The sequence below is a fragment of the Pelobates fuscus genome, chromosome 1 (genome assembly GCF_036172605.1).
Source record: "Pelobates fuscus isolate aPelFus1 chromosome 1, aPelFus1.pri, whole genome shotgun sequence".
NCBI lineage: Eukaryota > Metazoa > Chordata > Amphibia > Anura > Pelobatidae > Pelobates > Pelobates fuscus.
In genome coordinates this window covers 277877303-277904498 of record NC_086317.1, presented here as the reverse complement: position 1 = coordinate 277904498, position 27196 = coordinate 277877303, and the positions used below count along the sequence as shown (strand labels likewise).

General features: G+C 37.6%; 29 non-coding genes and 3 pseudogenes across 29 annotated transcripts; all 32 read right to left on the bottom strand.

Annotated features, from left to right (window-relative positions):
* Positions 1 to 409: 409 nt before the first annotated feature.
* Positions 410 to 625, bottom strand: LOC134574344 (small nucleolar RNA U3). Its single transcript, XR_010085429.1, has one exon. It is a non-coding gene; the product is annotated as a small nucleolar RNA U3 (small nucleolar RNA).
* A 658-nt stretch (positions 626 to 1283) lies between these two features.
* On the bottom strand, positions 1284 to 1499 carry LOC134574573 (small nucleolar RNA U3). Its single transcript, XR_010085461.1, has one exon. It is a non-coding gene; the product is annotated as a small nucleolar RNA U3 (small nucleolar RNA).
* A 658-nt stretch (positions 1500 to 2157) lies between these two features.
* LOC134573881 (small nucleolar RNA U3) lies at positions 2158 to 2373 on the bottom strand. The gene has a single exon (XR_010085387.1). It is a non-coding gene; the product is annotated as a small nucleolar RNA U3 (small nucleolar RNA).
* Positions 2374 to 3031: 658 nt separating this feature from the next.
* Positions 3032 to 3247, bottom strand: LOC134579230 (small nucleolar RNA U3). The gene has a single exon (XR_010086174.1). It is a non-coding gene; the product is annotated as a small nucleolar RNA U3 (small nucleolar RNA).
* Positions 3248 to 3905: 658 nt separating this feature from the next.
* Positions 3906 to 4121, bottom strand: LOC134573914 (small nucleolar RNA U3). Its single transcript, XR_010085390.1, has one exon. It is a non-coding gene; the product is annotated as a small nucleolar RNA U3 (small nucleolar RNA).
* Positions 4122 to 4776: 655 nt separating this feature from the next.
* LOC134574493 (small nucleolar RNA U3) lies at positions 4777 to 4992 on the bottom strand. Its single transcript, XR_010085445.1, has one exon. It is a non-coding gene; the product is annotated as a small nucleolar RNA U3 (small nucleolar RNA).
* A 678-nt stretch (positions 4993 to 5670) lies between these two features.
* Positions 5671 to 5886, bottom strand: LOC134579201 (small nucleolar RNA U3). The gene has a single exon (XR_010086168.1). It is a non-coding gene; the product is annotated as a small nucleolar RNA U3 (small nucleolar RNA).
* Positions 5887 to 6544: 658 nt separating this feature from the next.
* On the bottom strand, positions 6545 to 6760 carry LOC134574512 (small nucleolar RNA U3). The gene has a single exon (XR_010085450.1). It is a non-coding gene; the product is annotated as a small nucleolar RNA U3 (small nucleolar RNA).
* A 658-nt stretch (positions 6761 to 7418) lies between these two features.
* Positions 7419 to 7634, bottom strand: LOC134574399 (small nucleolar RNA U3). The gene has a single exon (XR_010085434.1). It is a non-coding gene; the product is annotated as a small nucleolar RNA U3 (small nucleolar RNA).
* Positions 7635 to 8289: 655 nt separating this feature from the next.
* On the bottom strand, positions 8290 to 8505 carry LOC134579347 (small nucleolar RNA U3). Its single transcript, XR_010086199.1, has one exon. It is a non-coding gene; the product is annotated as a small nucleolar RNA U3 (small nucleolar RNA).
* Positions 8506 to 9263: 758 nt separating this feature from the next.
* On the bottom strand, positions 9264 to 9474 carry LOC134574818 (small nucleolar RNA U3). The gene has a single exon (XR_010085510.1). It is a non-coding gene; the product is annotated as a small nucleolar RNA U3 (small nucleolar RNA).
* Positions 9475 to 10132: 658 nt separating this feature from the next.
* Positions 10133 to 10348, bottom strand: LOC134574388 (small nucleolar RNA U3). Its single transcript, XR_010085433.1, has one exon. It is a non-coding gene; the product is annotated as a small nucleolar RNA U3 (small nucleolar RNA).
* Positions 10349 to 11025: 677 nt separating this feature from the next.
* Positions 11026 to 11218, bottom strand: LOC134574798 (small nucleolar RNA U3; annotated as a pseudogene).
* A 313-nt stretch (positions 11219 to 11531) lies between these two features.
* Positions 11532 to 11747, bottom strand: LOC134573991 (small nucleolar RNA U3). Its single transcript, XR_010085397.1, has one exon. It is a non-coding gene; the product is annotated as a small nucleolar RNA U3 (small nucleolar RNA).
* A 658-nt stretch (positions 11748 to 12405) lies between these two features.
* Positions 12406 to 12621, bottom strand: LOC134579378 (small nucleolar RNA U3). The gene has a single exon (XR_010086205.1). It is a non-coding gene; the product is annotated as a small nucleolar RNA U3 (small nucleolar RNA).
* Positions 12622 to 13298: 677 nt separating this feature from the next.
* LOC134574664 (small nucleolar RNA U3) lies at positions 13299 to 13514 on the bottom strand. Its single transcript, XR_010085482.1, has one exon. It is a non-coding gene; the product is annotated as a small nucleolar RNA U3 (small nucleolar RNA).
* Positions 13515 to 14172: 658 nt separating this feature from the next.
* On the bottom strand, positions 14173 to 14365 carry LOC134574800 (small nucleolar RNA U3; annotated as a pseudogene).
* A 313-nt stretch (positions 14366 to 14678) lies between these two features.
* Positions 14679 to 14894, bottom strand: LOC134573980 (small nucleolar RNA U3). Its single transcript, XR_010085396.1, has one exon. It is a non-coding gene; the product is annotated as a small nucleolar RNA U3 (small nucleolar RNA).
* Positions 14895 to 15552: 658 nt separating this feature from the next.
* On the bottom strand, positions 15553 to 15768 carry LOC134574657 (small nucleolar RNA U3). The gene has a single exon (XR_010085481.1). It is a non-coding gene; the product is annotated as a small nucleolar RNA U3 (small nucleolar RNA).
* Positions 15769 to 16426: 658 nt separating this feature from the next.
* Positions 16427 to 16642, bottom strand: LOC134574432 (small nucleolar RNA U3). Its single transcript, XR_010085437.1, has one exon. It is a non-coding gene; the product is annotated as a small nucleolar RNA U3 (small nucleolar RNA).
* Positions 16643 to 17318: 676 nt separating this feature from the next.
* On the bottom strand, positions 17319 to 17534 carry LOC134579242 (small nucleolar RNA U3). The gene has a single exon (XR_010086176.1). It is a non-coding gene; the product is annotated as a small nucleolar RNA U3 (small nucleolar RNA).
* A 758-nt stretch (positions 17535 to 18292) lies between these two features.
* On the bottom strand, positions 18293 to 18503 carry LOC134574810 (small nucleolar RNA U3). Its single transcript, XR_010085509.1, has one exon. It is a non-coding gene; the product is annotated as a small nucleolar RNA U3 (small nucleolar RNA).
* A 658-nt stretch (positions 18504 to 19161) lies between these two features.
* Positions 19162 to 19377, bottom strand: LOC134574366 (small nucleolar RNA U3). Its single transcript, XR_010085431.1, has one exon. It is a non-coding gene; the product is annotated as a small nucleolar RNA U3 (small nucleolar RNA).
* A 677-nt stretch (positions 19378 to 20054) lies between these two features.
* LOC134574795 (small nucleolar RNA U3) lies at positions 20055 to 20247 on the bottom strand (annotated as a pseudogene).
* Positions 20248 to 20560: 313 nt separating this feature from the next.
* Positions 20561 to 20776, bottom strand: LOC134579390 (small nucleolar RNA U3). The gene has a single exon (XR_010086208.1). It is a non-coding gene; the product is annotated as a small nucleolar RNA U3 (small nucleolar RNA).
* Positions 20777 to 21453: 677 nt separating this feature from the next.
* LOC134574650 (small nucleolar RNA U3) lies at positions 21454 to 21669 on the bottom strand. The gene has a single exon (XR_010085480.1). It is a non-coding gene; the product is annotated as a small nucleolar RNA U3 (small nucleolar RNA).
* Positions 21670 to 22327: 658 nt separating this feature from the next.
* On the bottom strand, positions 22328 to 22543 carry LOC134574421 (small nucleolar RNA U3). Its single transcript, XR_010085436.1, has one exon. It is a non-coding gene; the product is annotated as a small nucleolar RNA U3 (small nucleolar RNA).
* Positions 22544 to 23219: 676 nt separating this feature from the next.
* Positions 23220 to 23435, bottom strand: LOC134579235 (small nucleolar RNA U3). The gene has a single exon (XR_010086175.1). It is a non-coding gene; the product is annotated as a small nucleolar RNA U3 (small nucleolar RNA).
* A 677-nt stretch (positions 23436 to 24112) lies between these two features.
* On the bottom strand, positions 24113 to 24328 carry LOC134573892 (small nucleolar RNA U3). The gene has a single exon (XR_010085388.1). It is a non-coding gene; the product is annotated as a small nucleolar RNA U3 (small nucleolar RNA).
* Positions 24329 to 24986: 658 nt separating this feature from the next.
* On the bottom strand, positions 24987 to 25202 carry LOC134579342 (small nucleolar RNA U3). The gene has a single exon (XR_010086197.1). It is a non-coding gene; the product is annotated as a small nucleolar RNA U3 (small nucleolar RNA).
* A 658-nt stretch (positions 25203 to 25860) lies between these two features.
* LOC134574024 (small nucleolar RNA U3) lies at positions 25861 to 26076 on the bottom strand. The gene has a single exon (XR_010085400.1). It is a non-coding gene; the product is annotated as a small nucleolar RNA U3 (small nucleolar RNA).
* Positions 26077 to 26754: 678 nt separating this feature from the next.
* Positions 26755 to 26970, bottom strand: LOC134579339 (small nucleolar RNA U3). The gene has a single exon (XR_010086196.1). It is a non-coding gene; the product is annotated as a small nucleolar RNA U3 (small nucleolar RNA).
* Between the last annotated feature and the right edge of the window lie 226 nt (positions 26971 to 27196).

Sequence of the window (27196 nt, the reverse complement as noted above, 5' to 3'; positions counted from 1 at the left end):
GAGGAAGGCAACAGGCCATTGGTAGCACATAAAGAACAATTGTTGTGTATACTTCTAAATTGCACAGAAACACCCAGATACATTATTTTGATCTTCAGAATTATTCTCCAGTGCCAGCATTTTATCCCACAATTGTTCCATGCAAAGGCATTTTAAAGTGTTGGAAGCTATTGCCAAGAGGATATTGACAAGCTGGTTAAGGAGAGCTGTAAATATATTAATGCATGTAAACACTACACTAGAGATACATGTAGGATATCTGCTGCTTGTAGATAGTTCCAGATAAAACCCACATTGTCGATCAGCTTTAATATTTTATTAAACAATGAATCTTTCCCACAAGGTCAGACAGAACACATATGTATTTCTTTGGAAGACAACCCTGTTAGTATGACGAATTATAAACAGCACCACTCAGATTGGGTTTTCTCCATCCTAAGTCCCATTTAAGGAACCAAGTACATTCATCAAAAGTAACCAGCGACTTCATACAGAAGTTACAGGAACTCATCTCATGCTCAGAAGAAAACCCTGAAGTTCTTCCTTGTGGTTACTGAGTTTAGACACTTTCAAGCACATTCCACCAGTTACAAGCTATAGAAATGATCCCTGAAAGTATAGTCTTAAAGTTCATGTTTGCAAGAATATGGCATACTTTAAAATGTTCTCCTTAACATTGCATTGACAATGTAAACCATGCACTGAAAAGCCCTCTTTGGAAATGATTTGTGACATATTGACTTTTCGACCTCAAGAAAATGTGACAAGGAGTTTATGTGGAGTTGGAAGATAGAATTTGTGTTTTCTACGGTGCTAGTCTGCACAGGAATCAGACTCATGCATGTATTTTGATGCTTTAATCTCTGAAAGATTGAGAGGAAGGCAACAGGCTATGGGTAGCACATAAAGAACAATTGTCGTGTATAATTCTAAATTGCACAGAAACACCCAGATACATTATTTTGATCTTCAGAGTTATTCTCCAGTGCCAGCATTTTATCCCACAATTGTTCCATGCAAAGGCATTCCAAAGTGTTGGGAGCTATCGCCAAGAGGATATTGACAAGCTGGTTAAAGAGAGCTGGAAATGTATTAATGCATGTAAACACCCCACTAGAGATACATGTAAGATATCTGCTGCTTGTAGATAGTTCCAGCTAAAACCCAAATTGTCGTTCAGCTTTGATATTTTATTAAACAATGAATCTCTCCCAAAAGGTCAGACAGAACATGATGTATTTCTTTGGAAGACAACCCTGTTAGTATGACAAATTATAAACAGCACCACCCAGATTGGGTTTTCTCCATCCTAAGTCCCATTTAAGGAACCAAATACATTCATCAAAAGTAACCAGCGACTTCATACAGAAGTTACAGGAACTCATCTCATGCTCAGAAGAAAACCTTGACGTTCTTCCTTGTGGTTACTGAGTTTAGACACTTTCAAGCACATTCCACCAGTTACAAACTATAGAAATGATCCCTGAAAGTATAGTCTTAAAGTTCATGTTTGCAAGAATATGGCATACTTTAAAATGTTCTCCTTAACATTGCATTGACAATGTAAACCATGCACTGAAAAGCCCTCTTTGGAAATGATTTGTGACATATTGACTTTTTGACCTCAAGAAAATGTGACAAGGAGTTTATGTGGAGTTGGAAGATAGAATTTGTGTTTTCTACGGTGCTAGTCTGCACAGGAATCAGACTCATGCATGTATTTTGATGCTTTAATCTCTGAAAGATTGAGAGGAAGGCAACAGGCTATGGGTAGCACATAAAGAACAATTGTCGTGTATACTTCTAAATTGCACAGAAACACCCAGATACATTATTTTGATCTTCAGAGTTATTCTCCAGTGCCAGCATTTTATCCCACAATTGTTCCATGCAAAGGCATTCCAAAGTGTTGGGAGCTATTGCCAAGAGGATATTGACAAGCTGGTTAAAGAGATCTGGAAATGTATTAATGCATGTAAACACCCCACTAGAGATACATGTAGGATATCTGCTGCTTGTAGATAGTTCCAGCTAAAACCCACATTGTCGTTCAGCTTTGATATTTTATTAAACAATGAATCTCTCCCAAAAGGTCAGACAGAACGTGATGTATTTCTTTGGAAGACAACCCTGTTAGTATGACGAATTATAAACAGCACCACTCAGATTGGGTTTTCTCCATCCTAAGTCCCATTTAAGGAACCAAGTACATTCATCAAAAGTAACCAGCGACTTCATACAGAAGTTACAGGAACTCATCTCATGCTCAGAAGAAAACCCTGAAGTTCTTCCTTGTGGTTACTGAGTTTAGACACTTTCAAGCACATTCCACCAGTTACAAACTATAGAAATGATCCCTGAAAGTATAGTCATAAAGTTCATGTTTGCAAGAATATGGCATACTTTAAAATGTTCTCCTTAACATTGCATTGACAATGTAAACCATGCACTGAAAAGCCCTCTTTGGAAATGATTTGTGACATATTGACTTTTCGACCTCAAGAAAATGTGACAAGGAGTTTATGTGGAGTTGGAAGATAGAATTTGTGCTTTCTACGGTGCTAGTCTGCACAGGAATCAGACTCATGCATGTATTTTGATGCTTTAATCTCTGAAAGATTGAGAGGAAGGCAACAGGCTATGGGTAGCACATAAAGAACAATTGTCGTGTATACTTCTAAATTGCACAGAAACACCCAGATACATTATTTTGATCTTCAGAATTATTCTCCAGTGCCAGCATTTTATCCCACAATTGTTCCATGCAAAGGCATTTCAAAGTGTTGGGAGCTATTGCCAAGAGGATATTGACAAGCTGGTTAAAGAGAGCTGTAAATATATTAATGCATGTAAACACCCCACTAGAGATACATGTAGGATATCTGCTGCTTGTAGATAGTTCCAGCTAAAACCCACATTGTCGCTCAGCTTTGATATTTTATTAAACAATGAATCTTTCCCACAAGGTCAGACAGAACATGATGTATTTCTTTGGAAGACAACCCTGTTAGTATGACGAATTATAAACAGCACCACTCAGATTGGGTTTTCTCCATCTTAAGTCCCATTTAAGGAACCAAATACATTCATCAAAAGTAACCAGCGACTTCATACAGAAGTTACAGAAACTCATCTCATGCTCAGAAGAAAACCCTGAAGTTCTTCCTTGTGGTTACTGAGTTTAGACACTTTCAAGCACATTCCACCAGTTACAAACTATAGAAATGATCCCTGAAAGTATAGTCTTAAAGTTCATGTTTGCAAGAATATGGCATACTTTAAAATGTTCTCCTTAACATTGCATTAACAATGTAAACCATGCACTGAAAAGCCCTCTTTGGAAATGATTTGTGACATATTGACTTTTCGACCTCAAGAAAATGTGACAAGGAGTTTATGTGGAGTTGGAAGATAGAATTTGTGTTTTCTACGGTGCTAGTCTGCACAGGAATTAGACTCATGCATGTATTTTGATGCTTTAATCTCTGAAAGATTGAGAGGAAGGCAACAGGCTATGGGTAGCACATAAAGAACAATTGTCGTGTATACTTCTAAATTGCACAGAAACACCCAGATACATCATTTTGATCTTCAGAGTTATTCTCCAGTGCCAGCATTTTATCCCACAATTGTTCCATGCAAAGGCATTCCAAAGTGTTGGGAGCTATCGCCAAGAGGATATTGACAAGCTGGTTAAAGAGAGCTGGAAATGTATTAATGCATGTAAACACCCCACTAGAGATAGATGTAAGATATCTGCTGCTTGTAGATAGTTCCAGCTAAAACCCACATTGTCGTTCAGCTTTGATATTTTATTAAACAATGAATCTCTCCCAAAAGGTCTGACAGAACATGATGTATTTCTTTGGAAGACAACCCTGTTAGTATGACGAATTATAAACAGCACCACTCAGATTGGGTTTTCTCCATCCTAAGTCCCATTTAAGGAACCAAGTACATTCATCAAAAGTAACCAGCGACTTCATACAGAAGTTAAAGGAACTCATCTCATGCTCAGAAGAAAACCCTGAAGTTCTTCCTTGTGGTTACTGAGTTTAGACACTTTCAAGCACATTCCACCAGTTACAAACTATAGAAATGATCCCTGAAAGTATAGTCTTAAAGTTCATGTTTGCAAGAATATGGCATACTTTAAAATGTTCTCCTTAACATTGCATTGACAATGTAAACCATGCACTAAAAAGCCCTTTTTGGAAATGATTTGTGACATATTGACTTTTCGACCTCAAGAAAATGTGACAAGGAGTTTATGTGGAGTTGGAAGATAGAATTTGTGTTTTCTACTGTGCTAGTCTGCACAGGAATCAGACTCATGCATGTATTTTGATGCTTTAATCTCTGAAAGATTGAGAGGAAGGCAACAGGCTATGGGTAGCACATAAAGAACAATTGTCGTGTATACTTCTAAATTGCACAGAAACACCCAGATACATTATTTTGATCTTCAGAGTTATTCTCCAGTGCCAGCATTTTATCCCACAATTGTTCCATGCAAAGGCATTTCAAAGTGTTGGGAGCTATTGCCAAGAGGATATTGAGCTGGTTAAAGAGAGCTGTAAATATATTAATGCATGTAAACACCCCACTAGAGATACATGTAGGATATCTGCTGCTTGTAGATAGTTCCAGGTAAAACCCACATTGTCGTTCAGCTTTGATATTTTATTAAACAACGAATCACTCCCAAAAGGTCAGACAGAACATGATGTATTTCTTTGCAAGACAACCCTGTTAGTATGACGAATTATAAACAGCACCACTCAGATTGGGTTTTCTCCATCCTAAGTCCCATTTAAGGAACCAAGTACATTCATCAAAAGTAACCAGCGACTACATACAGAAGTTACAGGAACTCATCTCATGCTCAGAAGAAAACCCTGAAGTTCTTCCTTGTGGTTACTGAGTTTAGACACTTTCAAGCACATTCCACCAGTTACAAACTATAGAAACGATCCCTGAAAGTATAGTCTTAAAGTTCATGTTTGCAAGAATATGGCATACTTTAAAATGTTCTCCTTAACATTGCATTGACAATGTAAACCATGCACTGAAAAGCCCTCTTTGGAAATGATTTGTGACATATTGACTTTTCGACCTCAAGAAAATGTGACAAGGAGTTTATGTGGAGTTGGAAGATAGAATTTGTGTTTTCTACGGTGCTAGTCTGTACATGCTCACATGTGAAGCCAAGGAATCAGACTCATGCATGTATTTTGATGATTTAATCTCTGAAAGATTGAGAGGAAGGCAACAGGCCATTGGTAGCACATAAAGAATAATTGTTGTGTATACTTCTAAATTGCACAGAAACACCCAGATACATTATTTTGATCTTCAGAATTATTCTCCAGTGCCAGCATTTTATCCCACAATTGTTCCATGCAAAGGCATTTCAAAGTGTTGGGAGCTATTGCCAAGAGGATATTGACAAGCTGGTTAAAGAGAGCTGTAAATATATTAATGCATGTAAACACCCCACTAGAGATACATGTAGGATATCTGCTGCTTGTAGATAGTTCCAGATAAAATCCACATTGTCGTTCAGCTTTAATATTTTATTAAACAATGAATCTTTCCCACAAGTTCAGACAGAACACATATGTATTTCTTTGGAAGACAACCCTGTTAGTATGACAAATTATAAACAGCACCACTCAGATTGGGTTTTCTCCATCCTAAGTCCCATTTAAGGAACCAAGTACATTCATCAAAAGTAACCAGCAACTTCATACAGAAGTTACAGGAACTCATCTCATGCTCAGAAGAAAACCCTGAAGTTCTTCCTTGTGGTTACTGAGTTTAGACACTTTCAAGCACATTCCACCAGTTACAAACTATAGAAATGATCCCTGAAAGTATAATCTTAAAGTTCATGTTTGCAAGAATATGGCATACTTTAAAATGTTCTCCTTAACATTGCATTGACAATGTAAACCATGCTCTAAAAAGCCCTTTTTGGAAATGATTTGTGACATATTGACTTTTCGACCTCAAGAAAATGTGACAAGGAGTTTATGTGGAGTTGGAAGATAGAATTTGTGTTTTCTACTGTGCTAGTCTGCACAGGAATCAGACTCATGCATGTATTTTGATGCTTTAATCTCTGAAAGATTGAGAGGAAGGCAACAGGCTATGGGTAGCACATAAAGAACAATTGTCGTGTATAATTCTAAATTGCACAGAAACACCCAGATACATTATTTTGATCTTCAGAGTTATTCTCCAGTGCCAGCATTTTATCCCACAATTGTTCCATGCAAAGGCATTCCAAAGTGTTGGGAGCTATCGCCAAGAGGATATTGACAAGCTGGTTAAAGAGAGCTGGAAATGTATTAATGCATGTAAACACCCCACTAGAGATACATGTAGGATATCTGCTGCTTGTAGATAGTTCCAGCTAAAACCCAAATTGTCGTTCAGCTTTGATATTTTATTAAACAATGAATCTCTCCCAAAAGGTCAGACAGAACATGATGAATTTCTTTGGAAGACAACCCTGTTAGTATGACAAATTATAAACAGCACCACTCAGATTGGGTTTTCTCCATCCTAAGTCCCATTTAAGGAACCAACTACATTCATCAAAAGTAACCAGCGACTTCATACAGAAGTTACAGGAACTCATCTCATGCTCAGAAGAAAACCTTGACGTTCTTCCTTGTGGTTAATGAGTTTAGACACTTTCAAGCACATTCCACCAGTTACAAACTATAGAAATGATCCCTGAAAGTATAGTCTTAAAGTTCATGTTTGCAAGAATATGGCATACTTTAAAATGTTCTCCTTAACATTGCATTGACAATGTAAACCATGCACTGAAAAGCCCTCTTTGGAAATGATTTGTGACATATTGACTTTTTGACCTCAAGAAAATGTGACAAGGAGTTTATGTGGAGTTGGAAGATAGAATTTGTGTTTTCTACGGTGCTAGTCTGCACAGGAATCAGACTCATGCATGTATTTTGATGCTTTAATCTCTGAAAGATTGAGAGGAAGGCAACAGGCTATGGGTAGCACATAAAGAACAATTGTCGTGTATACTTCTAAATTGCACAGAAACACCCAGATACATTATTTTGATCTTCAGAGTTATTCTCCAGTGCCAGCATTTTATCCCACAATTGTTCCATGCAAAGGCATTCCAAAGTGTTGGGAGCTATCGCCAAGAGGATATTGACAAGCTGGTTAAAGAGAGCTGGAAATGTATTAATGCATGTAAACACCCCACTAGAGATACATGTAGGATATCTGCTGCTTGTAGATAGTTCCAGCTAAAACCCAAATTGTCGTTCAGCTTTGATATTTTATTAAACAATGAATCTCTCCCAAAAGGTCAGACAGAACATGATGTATTTCTTTGGAAGACAACCCTGTTAGTATGACAAATTATAAACAGCACCACTCAGATTGGGTTTTCTCCATCCTAAGTCCCATTTAAGGAACCAAGTACATTCATCAAAAGTAACCAGCGACTTCATACAGAAGTTACAGGAACTCATCTCATGCTCAGAAGAAAACCTTGACGTTCTTCCTTGTGGTTACTGAGTTTAGACACTTTCAAGCACATTCCACCAGTTACAAACTATAGAAATGATCCCTGAAAGTATAGTCTTAAAGTTCATGTTTGCAAGAATATGGCATACTTTAAAATGTTCTCCTTAACATTGCATTGACAATGTAAACCATGCACTGAAAAGCCCTCTTTGGAAATGATTTGTGACATATTGACTTTTTGACCTCAAGAAAATGTGACAAGGAGTTTATGTGGAGTTGGAAGATAGAATTTGTGTTTTCTACGGTGCTAGTCTGCACAGGAATCAGACTCATGCATGTATTTTGATGCTTTAATCTCTGAAAGATTGAGAGGAAGGCAACAGGCTATGGGTAGCACATAAAGAACAATTGTCGTGTATACTTCTAAATTGCACAGAAACACCCAGATACATTATTTTGATCTTCAGAGTTATTCTCCAGTGCCAGCATTTTATCCCACAATTGTTCCATGCAAAGGCATTTCAAAGTGTTGGGAGCTATTGCCAAGAGGATATTGAGCTGGTTAAAGAGAGCTGTAAATATATTAATGCATGTAAAAACCCCACTAGAGATACATGTAGGATATCTGCTGCTTGTAGATAGTTCCAGATAAAACCCACATTGTCGTTCAGCTTTAATATTTTATTAAACAATGAATCTTTCCCACAAGGTCAGACAGAACATGATGTATTTCTTTGGAAGACAACCCTGTTAGTATGACGAATTATAAACAGCACCACTCAGATTGGGTTTTCTCCATCCTAAGTCCCATTTAAGGAACCAAGTACATTCATCAAAAGTAACCAGCGACTTCATACAGAAGTTACAGGAACTCATCTCATGCTCAGAAGAAAACCCTGAAGTTCTTCCTTGTGGTTACTGAGTTTAGACACTTTCAAGCACATTCCACCAGTTACAAACTATAGAAATGATCCCTGAAAGTATAGTCTTAAAGTTCATGTTTGCAAGAATATGGCATACTTTAAAATGTTCTCCTTAACATTGCATTGACAATGTAAACCATGCACTGAAAAGCCCTCTTTGGAAATGATTTGTGAGATATTGACTTTTCGACCTCAAGAAAATGTGACAAGGAGTTTATGTGGAGTTGGAAGCTAGAATTTGTGTTTTCTACGGTGCTAGTCTGTACATGCTCACATGTGAAGCCAAGGAATCAGACTCATGCATGTATTTTGATGATTTAATCTCTGAAAGATTGAGTGGAAGGCAACAGGCTATTGGTAGCACATAAAGAACAATTGTTGTGTATACTTCTAAATTGCACAGAAACACCCAGATACATTATTTTGATCTTCAGAATTATTCTCCAGTGCCAGCATTTTATCCCACAATTGTTCCATGCAAAGGCATTTAAAAGTGTTGGGAGCTATTGCCAAGAGGATATTGACAAGCTGGTTAAAGAGAGCTGTAAATATATTAATGCATGTAAACACCCCACTAGAGATACATGTAGGATATCTGCTGCTTGTAGATAGTTCCAGATAAAACCCACATTGTCGTTCAGCTTTAATATTTTATTAAACAATGAATCTTTCCCACAAGGTCAGACAGAACATGATGTATTTCTTTGGAAGACAACCCTGTTAGTATGACGAATTATAAACAGCACCACTCAGATTGGGTTTACTCCATCCTAAGTCCCATTTAACCCCTTAAGGACCAAACTTCTGGAATAAAAGGGAATCATGACATGTCAGACATGTCCTGTGTCCTTAAGGTGTTAAGGAACCAAGTACATTCATCAAAAGTAACCAGCGACTTCATACAGAAGTTACAGGAACTCATCTCATGCTCAGAAGAAAACCCTGAAGTTCTTCCTTGTGGTTACTGAGTTTAGACACTTTCAAGCACATTCCACCAGTTACAAACTATAGAAATGATCCCTGAAAGTATAGTCTTAAAGTTCATGTTTGCAAGAATATGGCATACTTTAAAATGTTCTCCTTAACATTGCATTGACAATGTAAACCATGCACTGAAAAGCCCTCTTTGGAAATGATTTGTGACATATTGACTTTTCGACCTCAAGAAAATGTGACAAGGAGTTTATGTGGAGTTGGAAGATAGAATTTGTGTTTTCTACGGTGCTAGTGTGCACAGGAATCAGACTCATGCATGTATTTTGATGCTTTAATCTCTGAAAGATTGAGAGGAAGGCAACAGGCTATGGGTAGCACATAAAGAACAATTGTCGTGTATAATTCTAAATTGCACAGAAACACCCAGATACATTATTTTGATCTTCAGAGTTATTCTCCAGTGCCAGCATTTTATCCCACAATTGTTCCATGCAAAGGCATTCCAAAGTGTTGGGAGCTATCGCCAAGAGGATATTGACAAGCTGGTTAAAGAGAGCTGGAAATGTATTAATGCATGTAAACACCCCACTAGAGATACATGTAGGATATCTGCTGCTTGTAGATAGTTCCAGCTAAAACCCAAATTGTCGTTCAGCTTTGATATTTTATTAAACAATGAATATCTCCCAAAGGGTCAGACAGAACATGATGTATTTCTTTGGAAGACAACCCTGTTAGTATGACAAATTATAAACAGCACCACTCAGATTGGGTTTTCTCCATCCTAAGTCCCATTTAAGGAACCAAGTACATTCATCAAAAGTAACCAGCGACTTCATACAGAAGTTACAGGAACTCATCTCATGCTCAGAAGAAAACCTTGACGTTCTTCCTTGTGGTTACTGAGTTTAGACACTTTCAAGCACATTCCACCAGTTACAAACTATAGAAATGATCCCTGAAAGTATAGTCTTAAAGTTCATGTTTGCAAGAATATGGCATACTTTAAAATGTTCTCCTTAACATTGCATTGACAATGTAAACCATGCACTGAAAAGCCCTCTTTGGAAATGATTTGTGACATATTGACTTTTTGACCTCAAGAAAATGTGACAAGGAGTTTATGTGGAGTTGGAAGATAGAATTTGTGTTTTCTACGGTGCTAGTCTGCACATGTTCACATGTGAAGCCAAGGAATCAGACTCATGCATGTATTTTGATGCTTTAATCTCTGAAAGATTGAGAGGAAGGCAACAGGCTATGGGTAGCACATAAAGAACAATTGTCGTGTATACTTCTAAATTGCACAGAAACACCCAGATACATTATTTTGATCTTCAGAGTTATTCTCCAGTGCCAGCATTTTATCCCACAATTGTTCCATGCAAAGGCATTCCAAAGTGTTGGGAGCTATCGCCAAGAGGATATTGACAAGCTGGTTAAAGAGAGCTGGAAATATATTAATGCATGTAAACACCCCACTAGAGATACATGTAGGATATCTGCTGCTTGTAGATAGTTCCAGCTAAAACCCACATTGTCGTTCAGCTTTGATATTTTATTAAACAATGAATCTCTCCCACAAGGTCAGACAGAACATGATGTATTTCTTTGGAAGACAACCCTGTTAGTATGATGAATTATAAACAGCACCACTCAGATTGGGTTTTCTCCATCCTAAGTCCCATATAAGGAACCAAGTACATTCATCAAAAGTAACCAGCGACTTCATACAGAAGTTACAGGAACTCATCTCATGCTCAGAAGAAAACCCTGAAGTTCTTCCTTGTGGTTATTGAGTTTAGACACTTTCAAGCACATTCCAGATACATTATTTTGATCTTCAGAATTATTCTCCAGTGCCAGCATTTTATCCCACAATTGTTCCATGCAAAGGCATTCCAAAGTGTTGTGAGCTATTGCCAAGAGGATATTGACAAGCTGGTTAAAGAGAGCTGGAAATATATTAATGCATGTAAACACCCCACTAGAGATACATGTAGGATATCTGCTGCTTGTAGATAGTTCCAGCTAAAACCCACATTGTCGCTCAGCTTTGATATTTTATTAAACAATGAATCTCTCCCACAAGGTCAGACAGAACATGATGTATTTCTTTGGAAGACAACCCTGTTAGTATGACGAATTATAAACAGCACCACTCAGATTGGGTTTTCTCCATCTTAAGTCCCATTTAAGGAACCAAATACATTCATCAAAAGTAACCAGCGACTTCATACAGAAGTTACAGGAACTCATCTCATGCTCAGAAGAAAACCCTGAAGTTCTTTCTTGTGGTTACTGAGTTTAGACACTTTCAAGCACATTCCACCAGTTACAAACTATAGAAATGATCCCTGAAAGTATAGTCTTAAAGTTCATGTTTGCAAGAATATGGCATACTTTAAAATGTTCTCCTTAACATTGCATTGACAATGTAAACCATGCACTGAAAAGCCCTCTTTGGAAATGATTTGTGACATATTGACTTTTCGACCTCAAGAAAATGTGACAAGGAGTTTATGTGGAGTTGGAAGATAGAATTTGTGTTTTCTACGGTGCTAGTCTGCACAGGAATTAGACTCATGCATGTATTTTGATGCTTTAATCTCTGAAAGATTGAGAGGAAGGCAACAGGCTATGGGTAGCACATAAAGAACAATTGTCGTGTATACTTCTAAATTGCACAGAAACACCCAGATACATTATTTTGATCTTCAGAGTTATTCTCCAGTGCCAGCATTTTATCCCACAATTGTTCCATGCAAAGGCATTCCAAAGTGTTGGGAGCTATCGCCAAGAGGATATTGACAAGCTGGTTAAAGAGAGCTGGAAATGTATTAATGCATGTAAACACCCCACTAGAGATAGATGTAAGATATCTGCTGCTTGTAGATAGTTCCAGCTAAAACCCACATTGTCGTTCAGCTTTGATATTTTATTAAACACTGAATCTCTCCCAAAAGGTCTGACAGAACATGATGTATTTCTTTGGAAGACAACCCTGTTAGTATGACAAATTATAAACAGCACCACTCAGATTGGGTTTTCTCCATCTTAAGTCCCATTTAAGGAACCAAGTACATTCATCAAAAGTAACCAACGACTTCATACAGAAGTTACAGGAACTCATCTCATGCTCAGAAGAAAACCCTGAAGTTCTTCCTTGTGGTTACTGAGTTTAGACACTTTCAAGCACATTCCACCAGTTACAAACTATAGAAATGATCCCTGAAAGTATAGTCTTAAAGTTCATGTTTGCAAGAATATGGCATACTTTAAAATTTTCTCCTTAACATTGCATTGACAATGTAAACCATGCACTAAAAAGCCCTTTTTGGAAATGATTTGTGACATATTGACTTTTCGACCTCAAGAAAATGTGACAAGGAGTTTATGTGGAGTTGGAAGATAGAATTTGGGTTTTCTACGGTGCTAGTCTGTACATGCTCACATGTGAAGCCAAGGAATCAGACTCATGCATGTATTTTGATGCTTTAATCTCTGAAAGATTGAGAGGAAGGCAACAGGCTATTGGTAGCACATAAAGAACAATTGTTGTGTATACTTCTAAATTGCACAGAAACACCCAGATACATTATTTTGATCTTCAGAATTATTCTCCAGTGCCAGCATTTTATCCCACAATTGTTCCATGCAAAGGCATTTCAAAGTGTTGGGAGCTATTGCCAAGAGGATATTGACAAGCTGGTTAAAGAGAGCTGTAAATATATTAATGCATGTAAACACCCCACTAGAGATACATGTAGGATATCTGCTGCTTGTAGATATTTCCAGATAAAACCCACATTGTCGTTCAGCTTTAATATTTTATTAAACAATGAATCTTTCCCACAAGGTCAGACAGAACATGATGTATTTCTTTGGAAGACAACCCTGTTAGTATGACGAATTATAAACAGCACCACTCAGATTAGGTTTTCTCCATCCTAAGTCCCATTTAAGGAACCAAATACATTCATCAAAAGTAACCAGCGACTTCATACAGAAGTTACAGGAACTCATCTCATGCTCAGAAGAAAACCCTGAAGTTCTTCCTTTTGGTTCCTTAGTTTAGACACTTTCAAGTACATTCCACCAGTTACAAACTATAGAAATGATCCCTGAAAGTATAGTCTTAAAGTTCATGCTTGCAAGAATATGGCATACTTTAAAATGTTCTCCTTAACATTGCATTGACAATGTAAACCATGCACTGAAAAGCCCTCTTTGGAAATGATTTGTGACATATTGACTTTTCGACCTCAAGAAAATGTGACAAGGAGTTTATGGGGAGTTGGAAGATAGAATTTGTGTTTTCTACGGTGCTAGTCTGCACAGGAATCAGACTCATGCATGTATTTTGATGCTTTAATCTCTGAAAGATTGAGAGGAAGGCAACAGGCTATGGGTAGCACATAAAGAACAATTGTCGTGTATACTTCTAAATTGCACAGAAACACCCAGATACATTATTTTGATCTTCAGAGTTATTCTCCAGTGCCAGCATTTTATCCCACAATTGTTCCATGCAAAGGCATTCCATAGTGTTGGGACCTATCGCCAAGAGGATATTGACAAGCTGGTTAAAGAGAGCTGGAAATGTATTAATGCATGTAAACACCCCACTAGAGATACATGTAGGATATCTGCTGCTTGTAGATAGTTCCAGCTAAAACCCACATTGTCGTTCAGCTTTGATATTTTATTAAACAATGAATCACTCCCAAAAGGTCAGACAGAACATGATGTATTTCTTTGGAAGACAACCCTGTTAGTATGACGAATTATAAACAGCACCACTCAGATTGGGTTTTTTCCATCCTAAGTCCCATTTAAGGAACCAAGTACATTCATCAAAAGTAACCAGCGACTTCATACAGAAGTTACAGGAACTCATCTCATGCTCAGAAGAAAACCCTGAAGTTCTTCCTTGTGGTTATTGAGTTTAGACACTTTCAAGCACATTCCAGATACATTATTTTGATCTTCAGAATTATTCTCCAGTGCCAGCATTTTATCCCACAATTGTTCCATGCAAAGGCATTCCAAAGTGTTGTGAGCTATTGCCAAGAGGATATTGACAAGCTGGTTAAAGAGAGCTGGAAATATATTAATGCATGTAAACACCCCACTAGAGATACATGTAGGATATCTGCTGCTTGTAGATAGTTCCAGCTAAAACCCACATTGTCGCTCAGCTTTGATATTTTATTAAACAATGAATCTCTCCCACAAGGTCAGACAGAACATGATGTATTTCTTTGGAAGACAACCCTGTTAGTATGACGAATTATAAACAGCACCACTCAGATTGGGTTTTCTCCATCTTAAGTCCCATTTAAGGAACCAAATACATTCATCAAAAGTAACCAGCGACTTCATACAGAAGTTACAGGAACTCATCTCATGCTCAGAAGAAAACCCTGAAGTTCTTTCTTGTGGTTACTGAGTTTAGACACTTTCAAGCACATTCCACCAGTTACAAACTATAGAAATGATCCCTGAAAGTATAGTCTTAAAGTTCATGTTTGCAAGAATATGGCATACTTTAAAATGTTCTCCTTAACATTGCATTGACAATGTAAACCATGCACTGAAAAGCCCTCTTTGGAAATGATTTGTGACATATTGACTTTTCGACCTCAAGAAAATGTGACAAGGAGTTTATGTGGAGTTGGAAGATAGAATTTGTGTTTTCTACGGTGCTAGTCTGCACAGGAATTAGACTCATGCATGTATTTTGATGCTTTAATCTCTGAAAGATTGAGAGGAAGGCAACAGGCTATGGGTAGCACATAAAGAACAATTGTTGTGTATACTTCTAAATTGCACAGAAACACCCAGATACATTATTTTGATCTTCAGAATTATTCTCCAGTGCCAGCATTTTATCCCACAATTGTTCCATGCAAAGGCATTTCAAAGTGTTGGGAGCTATTGCCAAGAGGATATTGACAAGCTGGTTAAAGAGAGCTGTAAATATATTAATGCATGTAAACACCCCACTAGAGATACATGTAGGATATCTGCTGCTTGTAGATATTTCCAGATAAAACCCACATTGTCGTTCAGCTTTAATATTTTATTAAACAATGAATCTTTCCCACAAGGTCAGACAGAACATGATGTATTTCTTTGGAAGACAACCCTGTTAGTATGACGAATTATAAACAGCACCACTCAGATTAGGTTTTCTCCATCCTAAGTCCCATTTAAGGAACCAAATACATTCATCAAAAGTAACCAGCGACTTCATACAGAAGTTACAGGAACTCATCTCATGCTCAGAAGAAAACCCTGAAGTTCTTCCTTTTGGTTCCTTAGTTTAGACACTTTCAAGTACATTCCACCAGTTACAAACTATAGAAATGATCCCTGAAAGTATAGTCTTAAAGTTCATGCTTGCAAGAATATGGCATACTTTAAAATGTTCTCCTTAACATTGCATTGACAATGTAAACCATGCACTGAAAAGCCCTCTTTGGAAATGATTTGTGACATATTGACTTTTCGACCTCAAGAAAATGTGACAAGGAGTTTATGGGGAGTTGGAAGATAGAATTTGTGTTTTCTACGGTGCTAGTCTGCACAGGAATCAGACTCATGCATGTATTTTGATGCTTTAATCTCTGAAAGATTGAGAGGAAGGCAACAGGCTATGGGTAGCACATAAAGAACAATTGTCGTGTATACTTCTAAATTGCACAGAAACACCCAGATACATTATTTTGATCTTCAGAGTTATTCTCCAGTGCCAGCATTTTATCCCACAATTGTTCCATGCAAAGGCATTCCATAGTGTTGGGACCTATCGCCAAGAGGATATTGACAAGCTGGTTAAAGAGAGCTGGAAATGTATTAATGCATGTAAACACCCCACTAGAGATACATGTAGGATATCTGCTGCTTGTAGATAGTTCCAGCTAAAACCCACATTGTCGTTCAGCTTTGATATTTTATTAAACAATGAATCACTCCCAAAAGGTCAGACAGAACATGATGTATTTCTTTGGAAGACAACCCTGTTAGTATGACGAATTATAAACAGCACCACTCAGATTGGGTTTTTTCCATCCTAAGTCCCATTTAAGGAACCAAGTACATTCATCAAAAGTAACCAGCGACTTCATACAGAAGTTACAGGAACTCATCTCATGCTCAGAAGAAAACCCTGAAATTCTTCCTTGTGGTTACTGAGTTTAGACACTTTCAAGCACATTCCACCAGTCACAAACTATAGAAATGATCCATGAAAGTATAGTCTTAAAGTTCATGTTTGCAAGAATATGGCATACTTTAAAATGTTCTCCTTAACATTGCATTGACAATGTAAACCATGCACTGAAAAGCCCTCTTTGGAAATGATTTGTGACATATTGACTTTTGCGACCTCAAGAAAATGTGACAAGGAGTTTATGTGGAGTTGGAAGATAGAATTTGTGTTTTCTACGGTGCTAGTCTGCACATGTTCACATGTGAAGCCAAGGAATCAGACTCATGCATGTATTTTGATGCTTTAATCTCTGAAAGATTGAGAGGAAGGCAACAGGCTATGGGTAGCACATCAAGAACAATTGTCGTGTATACTTCTAAATTGCACAGAAACACCCAGATACATTATTTTGATCTTCAGAGTTATTCTCCAGTGCCAGCATTTTATCCCACAATTGTTCCATGCAAAGGCATTCCAAAGTGTTGGGAGCTATCGCCAAGAGGATATTGACAAGCTGGTTAAAGAGAGCTGGAAATATATTAATGCATGTAAACACCCCACTAGAGATACATGTAGGATATCTGCTGCTTGTAGATAGTTCCAGCTAAAACCCACATTGTCGTTCAGCTTTGATATTTTATTAAACAATGAATCTCTCCCACAAGGTCAGACAGAACGATGTATTTCTTTGGAAGACAACCCTGTTAGTATGACGAATTATAAACAGCACCACTCAGATTGGGTTTTCTCCATCCTAAGTCCCATATAAGGAACCAAGTACATTCATCAAAAGTAACCAGCGACTTCATACAGAAGTTACAGGAACTCATCTCATGCTCAGAAGAAAACCCTGAAGTTCTTCCTTGTGGTTACTGAGTTTAGACACTTTCAAGCACATTCCACCAGTTACAAACTATAGAAATGATCCCTGAAAGTATAGTCTTAAAGTTCATGTTTGCAAGAATATGGCATACTTTAAAATGTTCTCCTTAACATTGCATTGACAATGTAAACCATGCACTGAAAAGCCCTCTTTGGAAATGATTTGTGACATATTGACTTTTCGACCTCAAGAAAATGTGACAAGGAGTTTATGTGGAGTTGGAAGCTAGAATTTGTGTTTTCTACGGTGCTAGTCTGTACATGCTCACATGTGAAGCCAAGGAATCAGACTCATGCATGTATTTTGATGATTTAATCTCTGAAAGATTGAGTGGAAGGCAACAGGCTATTGGTAGCACATAAAGAACAATTGTTGTGTATACTTCTAAATTGCACAGAAACACCCAGATACATTATTTTGATCTTCAGAATTATTCTCCAGTGCCAGCATTTTATCCCACAATTGTTCCATGCAAAGGCATTTAAAAGTGTTGGGAGCTATTGCCAAGAGGATATTGACAAGCTGGTTAAAGAGAGCTGTAAATATATTAATGCATGTAAACACCCCACTAGAGATACATGTAGGATATCTGCTGCTTGTAGATAGTTCCAGATAAAACCCACATTGTCGTTCAGCTTTAATATTTTATTAAACAATGAATCTTTCCCACAAGGTCAGACAGAACATGATGTATTTCTTTGGAAGACAACCCTGTTAGTATGACGAATTATAAACAGCACCACTCAGATTGGGTTTACTCCATCCTAAGTCCCATTTAACCCCTTAAGGACCAAACTTCTGGAATAAAAGGGAATCATGACATGTCAGACATGTCCTGTGTCCTTAAGGTGTTAAGGAACCAAGTACATTCATCAAAAGTAACCAGCGACTTCATACAGAAGTTACAGGAACTCATCTCATGCTCAGAAGAAAACCCTGAAGTTCTTCCTTGTGGTTACTGAGTTTAGACACTTTCAAGCACATTCCACCAGTTACAAACTATAGAAATGATCCCTGAAAGTATAGTCTTAAAGTTCATGTTTGCAAGAATATGGCATACTTTAAAATGTTCTCCTTAACATTGCATTGACAATGTAAACCATGCACTGAAAAGCCCTCTTTGGAAATGATTTGTGACATATTGACTTTTCGACCTCAAGAAAATGTGACAAGGAGTTTATGTGGAGTTGGAAGATAGAATTTGTGTTTTCTACGGTGCTAGTGTGCACAGGAATCAGACTCATGCATGTATTTTGATGCTTTAATCTCTGAAAGATTGAGAGGAAGGCAACAGGCTATGGGTAGCACATAAAGAACAATTGTCGTGTATAATTCTAAATTGCACAGAAACACCCAGATACATTATTTTGATCTTCAGAGTTATTCTCCAGTGCCAGCATTTTATCCCACAATTGTTCCATGCAAAGGCATTCCAAAGTGTTGGGAGCTATCGCCAAGAGGATATTGACAAGCTGGTTAAAGAGAGCTGGAAATGTATTAATGCATGTAAACACCCCACTAGAGATACATGTAGGATATCTGCTGCTTGTAGATAGTTCCAGCTAAAACCCAAATTGTCGTTCAGCTTTGATATTTTATTAAACAATGAATCTCTCCCAAAAGGTCAGACAGAACATGATGTATTTCTTTGGAAGACAACCCTGTTAGTATGACAAATTATAAACAGCACCACTCAGATTGGGTTTTCTCCATCCTAAGTCCCATTTAAGGAACCAAGTACATTCATCAAAAGTAACCAGCGACTTCATACAGAAGTTACAGGAACTCATCTCATGCTCAGAAGAAAACCTTGACGTTCTTCCTTGTGGTTACTGAGTTTAGACACTTTCAAGCACATTCCACCAGTTACAAACTATAGAAATGATCCCTGAAAGTATAGTCTTAAAGTTCATGTTTGCAAGAATATGGCATACTTTAAAATGTTCTCCTTAACATTGCATTGACAATGTAAACCATGCACTGAAAAGCCCTCTTTGGAAATGATTTGTGACATATTGACTTTTTGACCTCAAGAAAATGTGACAAGGAGTTTATGTGGAGTTGGAAGATAGAATTTGTGTTTTCTACGGTGCTAGTCTGCACATGTTCACATGTGAAGCCAAGGAATCAGACTCATGCATGTATTTTGATGCTTTAATCTCTGAAAGATTGAGAGGAAGGCAACAGGCTATGGGTAGCACATAAAGAACAATTGTCGTGTATACTTCTAAATTGCACAGAAACACCCAGATACATTATTTTGATCTTCAGAGTTATTCTCCAGTGCCAGCATTTTATCCCACAATTGTTCCATGCAAAGGCATTCCAAAGTGTTGGGAGCTATCGCCAAGAGGATATTGACAAGCTGGTTAAAGAGAGCTGGAAATATATTAATGCATGTAAACACCCCACTAGAGATACATGTAGGATATCTGCTGCTTGTAGATAGTTCCAGCTAAAACCCACATTGTCGTTCAGCTTTGATATTTTATTAAACAATGAATCTCTCCCACAAGGTCAGACAGAACATGATGTATTTCTTTGGAAGACAACCCTGTTAGTATGATGAATTATAAACAGCACCACTCAGATTGGGTTTTCTCCATCCTAAGTCCCATATAAGGAACCAAGTACATTCATCAAAAGTAACCAGCGACTTCATACAGAAGTTACAGGAACTCATCTCATGCTCAGAAGAAAACCCTGAAGTTCTTCCTTGTGGTTATTGAGTTTAGACACTTTCAAGCACATTCCAGATACATTATTTTGATCTTCAGAATTATTCTCCAGTGCCAGCATTTTATCCCACAATTGTTCCATGCAAAGGCATTCCAAAGTGTTGTGAGCTATTGCCAAGAGGATATTGACAAGCTGGTTAAAGAGAGCTGGAAATATATTAATGCATGTAAACACCCCACTAGAGATACATGTAGGATATCTGCTGCTTGTAGATAGTTCCAGCTAAAACCCACATTGTCGCTCAGCTTTGATATTTTATTAAACAATGAATCTCTCCCACAAGGTCAGACAGAACATGATGTATTTCTTTGGAAGACAACCCTGTTAGTATGACGAATTATAAACAGCACCACTCAGATTGGGTTTTCTCCATCTTAAGTCCCATTTAAGGAACCAAATACATTCATCAAAAGTAACCAACGACTTCATACAGAAGTTACAGGAACTCATCTCATGCTCAGAAGAAAACCCTGAAGTTCTTCCTTGTGGTTACTGAGTTTAGACACTTTCAAGCACATTCCACCAGTTACAAACTATAGAAATGATCCCTGAAAGTATAGTCTTAAAGTTCATGTTTGCAAGAATATGGCATACTTTAAAATTTTCTCCTTAACATTGCATTGACAATGTAAACCATGCACTAAAAAGCCCTTTTTGGAAATGATTTGTGACATATTGACTTTTCGACCTCAAGAAAATGTGACAAGGAGTTTATGTGGAGTTGGAAGATAGAATTTGGGTTTTCTACGGTGCTAGTCTGTACATGCTCACATGTGAAGCCAAGGAATCAGACTCATGCATGTATTTTGATGCTTTAATCTCTGAAAGATTGAGAGGAAGGCAACAGGCTATTGGTAGCACATAAAGAACAATTGTTGTGTATACTTCTAAATTGCACAGAAACACCCAGATACATTATTTTGATCTTCAGAATTATTCTCCAGTGCCAGCATTTTATCCCACAATTGTTCCATGCAAAGGCATTTCAAAGTGTTGGGAGCTATTGCCAAGAGGATATTGACAAGCTGGTTAAAGAGAGCTGTAAATATATTAATGCATGTAAACACCCCACTAGAGATACATGTAGGATATCTGCTGCTTGTAGATATTTCCAGATAAAACCCACATTGTCGTTCAGCTTTAATATTTTATTAAACAATGAATCTTTCCCACAAGGTCAGACAGAACATGATGTATTTCTTTGGAAGACAACCCTGTTAGTATGACGAATTATAAACAGCACCACTCAGATTAGGTTTTCTCCATCCTAAGTCCCATTTAAGGAACCAAATACATTCATCAAAAGTAACCAGCGACTTCATACAGAAGTTACAGGAACTCATCTCATGCTCAGAAGAAAACCCTGAAGTTCTTCCTTTTGGTTCCTTAGTTTAGACACTTTCAAGTACATTCCACCAGTTACAAACTATAGAAATGATCCCTGAAAGTATAGTCTTAAAGTTCATGCTTGCAAGAATATGGCATACTTTAAAATGTTCTCCTTAACATTGCATTGACAATGTAAACCATGCACTGAAAAGCCCTCTTTGGAAATGATTTGTGACATATTGACTTTTCGACCTCAAGAAAATGTGACAAGGAGTTTATGGGGAGTTGGAAGATAGAATTTGTGTTTTCTACTGTGCTAGTCTGCACAGGAATCAGACTCATGCATGTATTTTGATGCTTTAATCTCTGAAAGATTGAGAGGAAGGCAACAGGCTATGGGTAGCACATAAAGAACAATTGTCGTGTATACTTCTAAATTGCACAGAAACACCCAGATACATTATTTTGATCTTCAGAGTTATTCTCCAGTGCCAGCATTTTATCCCACAATTGTTCCATGCAAAGGCATTCCATAGTGTTGGGACCTATCGCCAAGAGGATATTGACAAGCTGGTTAAAGAGAGCTGGAAATGTATTAATGCATGTAAACACCCCACTAGAGATACATGTAGGATATCTGCTGCTTGTAGATAGTTCCAGCTAAAACCCACATTGTCGTTCAGCTTTGATATTTTATTAAACAATGAATCACTCCCAAAAGGTCAGACAGAACATGATGTATTTCTTTGGAAGACAACCCTGTTAGTATGACGAATTATAAACAGCACCACTCAGATTGGGTTTTTTCCATCCTAAGTCCCATTTAAGGAACCAAGTACATTCATCAAAAGTAACCAGCGACTTCATACAGAAGTTACAGGAACTCATCTCATGCTCAGAAGAAAACCCTGAAATTCTTCCTTGTGGTTACTGAGTTTAGACACTTTCAAGCACATTCCACCAGTCACAAACTATAGAAATGATCCATGAAAGTATAGTCTTAAAGTTCATGTTTGCAAGAATATGGCATACTTTAAAATGTTCTCCTTAACATTGCATTGACAATGTAAACCATGCACTGAAAAGCCCTCTTTGGAAATGATTTGTGACATATTGACTTTTGCGACCTCAAGAAAATGTGACAAGGAGTTTATGTGGAGTTGGAAGATAGAATTTGTGTTTTCTACGGTGCTAGTCTGCACATGTTCACATGTGAAGCCAAGGAATCAGACTCATGCATGTATTTTGATGCTTTAATCTCTGAAAGATTGAGAGGAAGGCAACAGGCTATGGGTAGCACATCAAGAACAATTGTCGTGTATACTTCTAAATTGCACAGAAACACCCAGATACATTATTTTGATCTTCAGAGTTATTCTCCAGTGCCAGCATTTTATCCCACAATTGTTCCATGCAAAGGCATTCCAAAGTGTTGGGAGCTATCGCCAAGAGGATATTGACAAGCTGGTTAAAGAGAGCTGGAAATATATTAATGCATGTAAACACCCCACTAGAGATACATGTAGGATATCTGCTGCTTGTAGATAGTTCCAGCTAAAACCCACATTGTCGTTCAGCTTTGATATTTTATTAAACAATGAATCTCTCCCACAAGGTCAGACAGAACGATGTATTTCTTTGGAAGACAACCCTGTTAGTATGACGAATTATAAACAGCACCACTCAGATTGGGTTTTCTCCATCCTAAGTCCCATATAAGGAACCAAGTACATTCATCAAAAGTAACCAGCGACTTCATACAGAAGTTACAGGAACTCATCTCATGCTCAGAAGAAAACCCTGAAGTTCTTCCTTGTGGTTACTGAGTTTAGACACTTTCAAGCACATTCCACCAGTTACAAACTATAGAAATGATCCCTGAAAGTATAGTCTTAAAGTTCATGTTTGCAAGAATATGGCATACTTTAAAATGTTCTCCTTAACATTGCATTGACAATGTAAACCATGCACTAAAAAGCCCTCTTTGGAAATGATTTGTGACATATTGACTTTTCGACCTCAAGAAAATGTGACAAGGAGTTTATGTGGAGTTGGAAGATAGAATTTGTGTTTTCTACGGTGCTAGTCTGTACATGTTCACATGTGAAGCCAAGGAATCAGACTCATGCATGTATTTTGATGCTTTAATCTCTGAAAGATTGAGAGGAAGGCAACAGGCTATGGGTAGCACATAAAGAACAATTGTCGTGTATACTTCTAAATTGCACAGAAACACCCAGATACATTATTTTGATCTTCAGAATTATTCTCCAGTGCCAGCATTTTATCCCACAATTGTTCCATGCAAAGGCATTCCAAAGTGTTGGGAGCTATTGCCAAGAGGATATTGACAAGCTGGTTAAAGAGAGCTGGAAATATATTAATGCATGTAAACACCCCACTAGAGATACATGTAGGATATCTGCTGCTTGTAGATAGTTCCAGCTAAAACCCACATTGTCGCTCAGCTTTGATATTTTATTAAACAATGAATCTCTCCCACAAGGTCAGACAGAACATGATGTATTTCTTTGGAAGACAACCCTGTTAGTATGACGAATTATAAACAGCACCACTCAGATTGGGTTTTCTCCATCCTAAGTCCCATTTAAGGAACCAAATACATTCATCAAAAGTAACCAGCGACTTCATACAAAAGTTACAGGAACTCATCTCATGCTCAGAAGAAAACCCTGAAGTTCTTCCTTGTGGTTACTGAGTTTAGACACTTTCAAGCACATTCCACCAGTTACAAACTATAGAAATGATCCCTGAAAGTATAGTCTTAAAGTTCATGACTGCAAGAATATGGCATACTTTAAAATGTTCTCCTTAACATTGCATTGACAATGTAAACCATGCACTGAAAAGCCCTCTTTGGAAATGATTTGTGACATATTGACTTTTCGACCTCAAGAAAATGTGACAAGGAGTTTATGTGGAGTTGGAAGATAGAATTTGTGTTTTCTACGGTGCTAGTCTGCACAGGAATTAGACTCATGCATGTATTTTGATGCTTTAATCTCTGAAAGATTGAGAGGAAGGCAACAGGCTATGGGTAGCACATAAAGAACAATTGTCGTGTATACTTCTAAATTGCACAGAAACACCCAGATACATTATTTTGATCTTCAGAGTTATTCTCCAGTGCCAGCATTTTATCCCACAATTGTTCCATGCAAAGGCATTCCAAAGTGTTGGGAGCTATCGCCAAGAGGATATTGACAAGCTGGTTAAAGAGAGCTGGAAATGTATTAATGCATGTAAACACCCCACTAGAGATAGATGTAAGATATCTGATGCTTGTAGATAGTTCCAGCTAAAACCCACATTGTCGTTCAGCTTTGATATTTTATTAAACAATGAATCTCTCCCAAAAGGTCTGACAGAACATGATGTATTTCTTTGGAAAACAACCCTGTTAGTATGACGAATTATAAACAGCACCACTCAGATTGGGTTTTCTCCATCCTAAGTCCCATTTAAGGAACCAAGTACATTCATCAAAAGTAACCAGCGACTTCATACAGAAGTTACAGGAACTCATCTCATGCTCAGAAGAAAACCCTGAAGTTCTTCCTTGTGGTTACTGAGTTTAGACACTTTCAAGCACATTCCACCAGTTACAAACTATAGAAATGATCCCTGAAAGTATAGTCTTAAAGTTCATGTTTGCAAGAATATGGCATACTTTAAAATGTTCTCCTTAACATTGCATTGACAATGTAAACCATGCACTGAAAAGCCCTCTTTGGAAATGATTTGTGACATATTGACTTTTCGACCTCAAGAAAATGTGACAACGAGTTTATGTGGAGTTGGAAGATAGAATTTGTGTTTTCTACGGTGCTAGTCTGCACAGGAATCAGACTCATGCATGTATTTTGATGCTTTAATCTCTGAAAGATTGAGAGGAAGGCAACAGGCTATGGGTTATACATAAAGAACAATTGTCGTGTATACTTCTAAATTGCACAGAAACACCCAGATACATTATTTTGATCTTCAGAGTTATTCTCCAGTGCCAGCATTTTATCCCACAATTGTTCCATGCAAAGGCATTCCAAAGTGTTGGGAGCTATCGCCAAGAGGATATTGACAAGCTGGTTAAAGAGAGCTGGAAATATATTAATGCATGTAAACACCCCACTAGAGATACATGTAGGATATCTGCTGCTTGTAGATAGTTCCAGCTAAAACCCACATTGTCGTTCAGCTTTGATATTTTATTAAACAATGAATCACTCCCAAAAGGTCAGACAGAACATGATGTATTTCTTTGGAAGACAACCCTGTTAGTATGACGAATTATAAACAGCACCACTCAGATTGGGTTTTCTCCATCCTAAGTCCCATTTAAGGAACCAAGTACATTCATCAAAAGTAACCAGCGACTTTATACAGAAGTTACAGGAACTCATCTCATGCTCAGAAGAAAACCCTGAAGTTCTTCCTTGTGGTTACTGAGTTTAGACACTTTCAAGCACATTCCACCAGTTACAAACTATAGAAATGATCCCTGAAAGTATAGTCTTAAAGTTCATGTTTGCAAGAATATGGCATACTTTAAAATGTTCTCCTTAACATTGCATTGACAATGTAAACCATGCACTGAAAAGCCCTCTTTGGAAATGATTTGTGACATATTGACTTTTGCGACCTCAAGAAAATGTGACAAGGAGTTTATGTGGAGTTGGAAGATAGAATTTGTGTTTTCTACGGTGCTAGTCTGCACATGTTCACATGTGAAGCCAAGGAATCAGACTCATGCATGTATTTTGATGCTTTAATCTCTGAAAGATTGAGAGGAAGGCAACAGGCTATGGGTAGCACATCAAGAACAATTGTCGTGTATACTTCTAAATTGCACAGAAACACCCAGATACATTATTTTGATCTTCAGAGTTATTCTCCAGTGCCAGCATTTTATCCCACAATTGTTCCATGCAAAGGCATTCCAAAGTGTTGGGAGCTATCGCCAAGAGGATATTGACAAGCTGGTTAAAGAGAGCTGGAAATGTATTAATGCATGTAAACACCCCACTAGAGATAGATGTAAGATATCTGATGCTTGTAGATAGTTCCAGCTAAAACCCACATTGTCGTTCAGCTTTGATATTTTATTAAACAATGAATCTCTCCCAAAAGGTCTGACAGAACATGATGTATTTCTTTGGAAAACAACCCTGTTAGTATGACGAATTATAAACAGCACCACTCAGATTGGGTTTTCTCCATCCTAAGTCCCATTTAAGGAACCAAGTACATTCATCAAAAGTAACCAGCGACTTCATACAGAAGTTACAGGAACTCATCTCATGCTCAGAAGAAAACCCTGAAGTTCTTCCTTGTGGTTACTGAGTTTAGACACTTTCAAGCACATTCCACCAGTTACAAACTATAGAAATGATCCCTGAAAGTATAGTCTTAAAGTTCATGTTTGCAAGAATATGGCATACTTTAAAATGTTCTCCTTAACATTGCATTGACAATGTAAACCATGCACTGAAAAGCCCTCTTTGGAAATGATTTGTGACATATTGACTTTTCGACCTCAAGAAAATGTGACAACGAGTTTATGTGGAGTTGGAAGATAGAATTTGTGTTTTCTACGGTGCTAGTCTGCACAGGAATCAGACTCATGCATGTATTTTG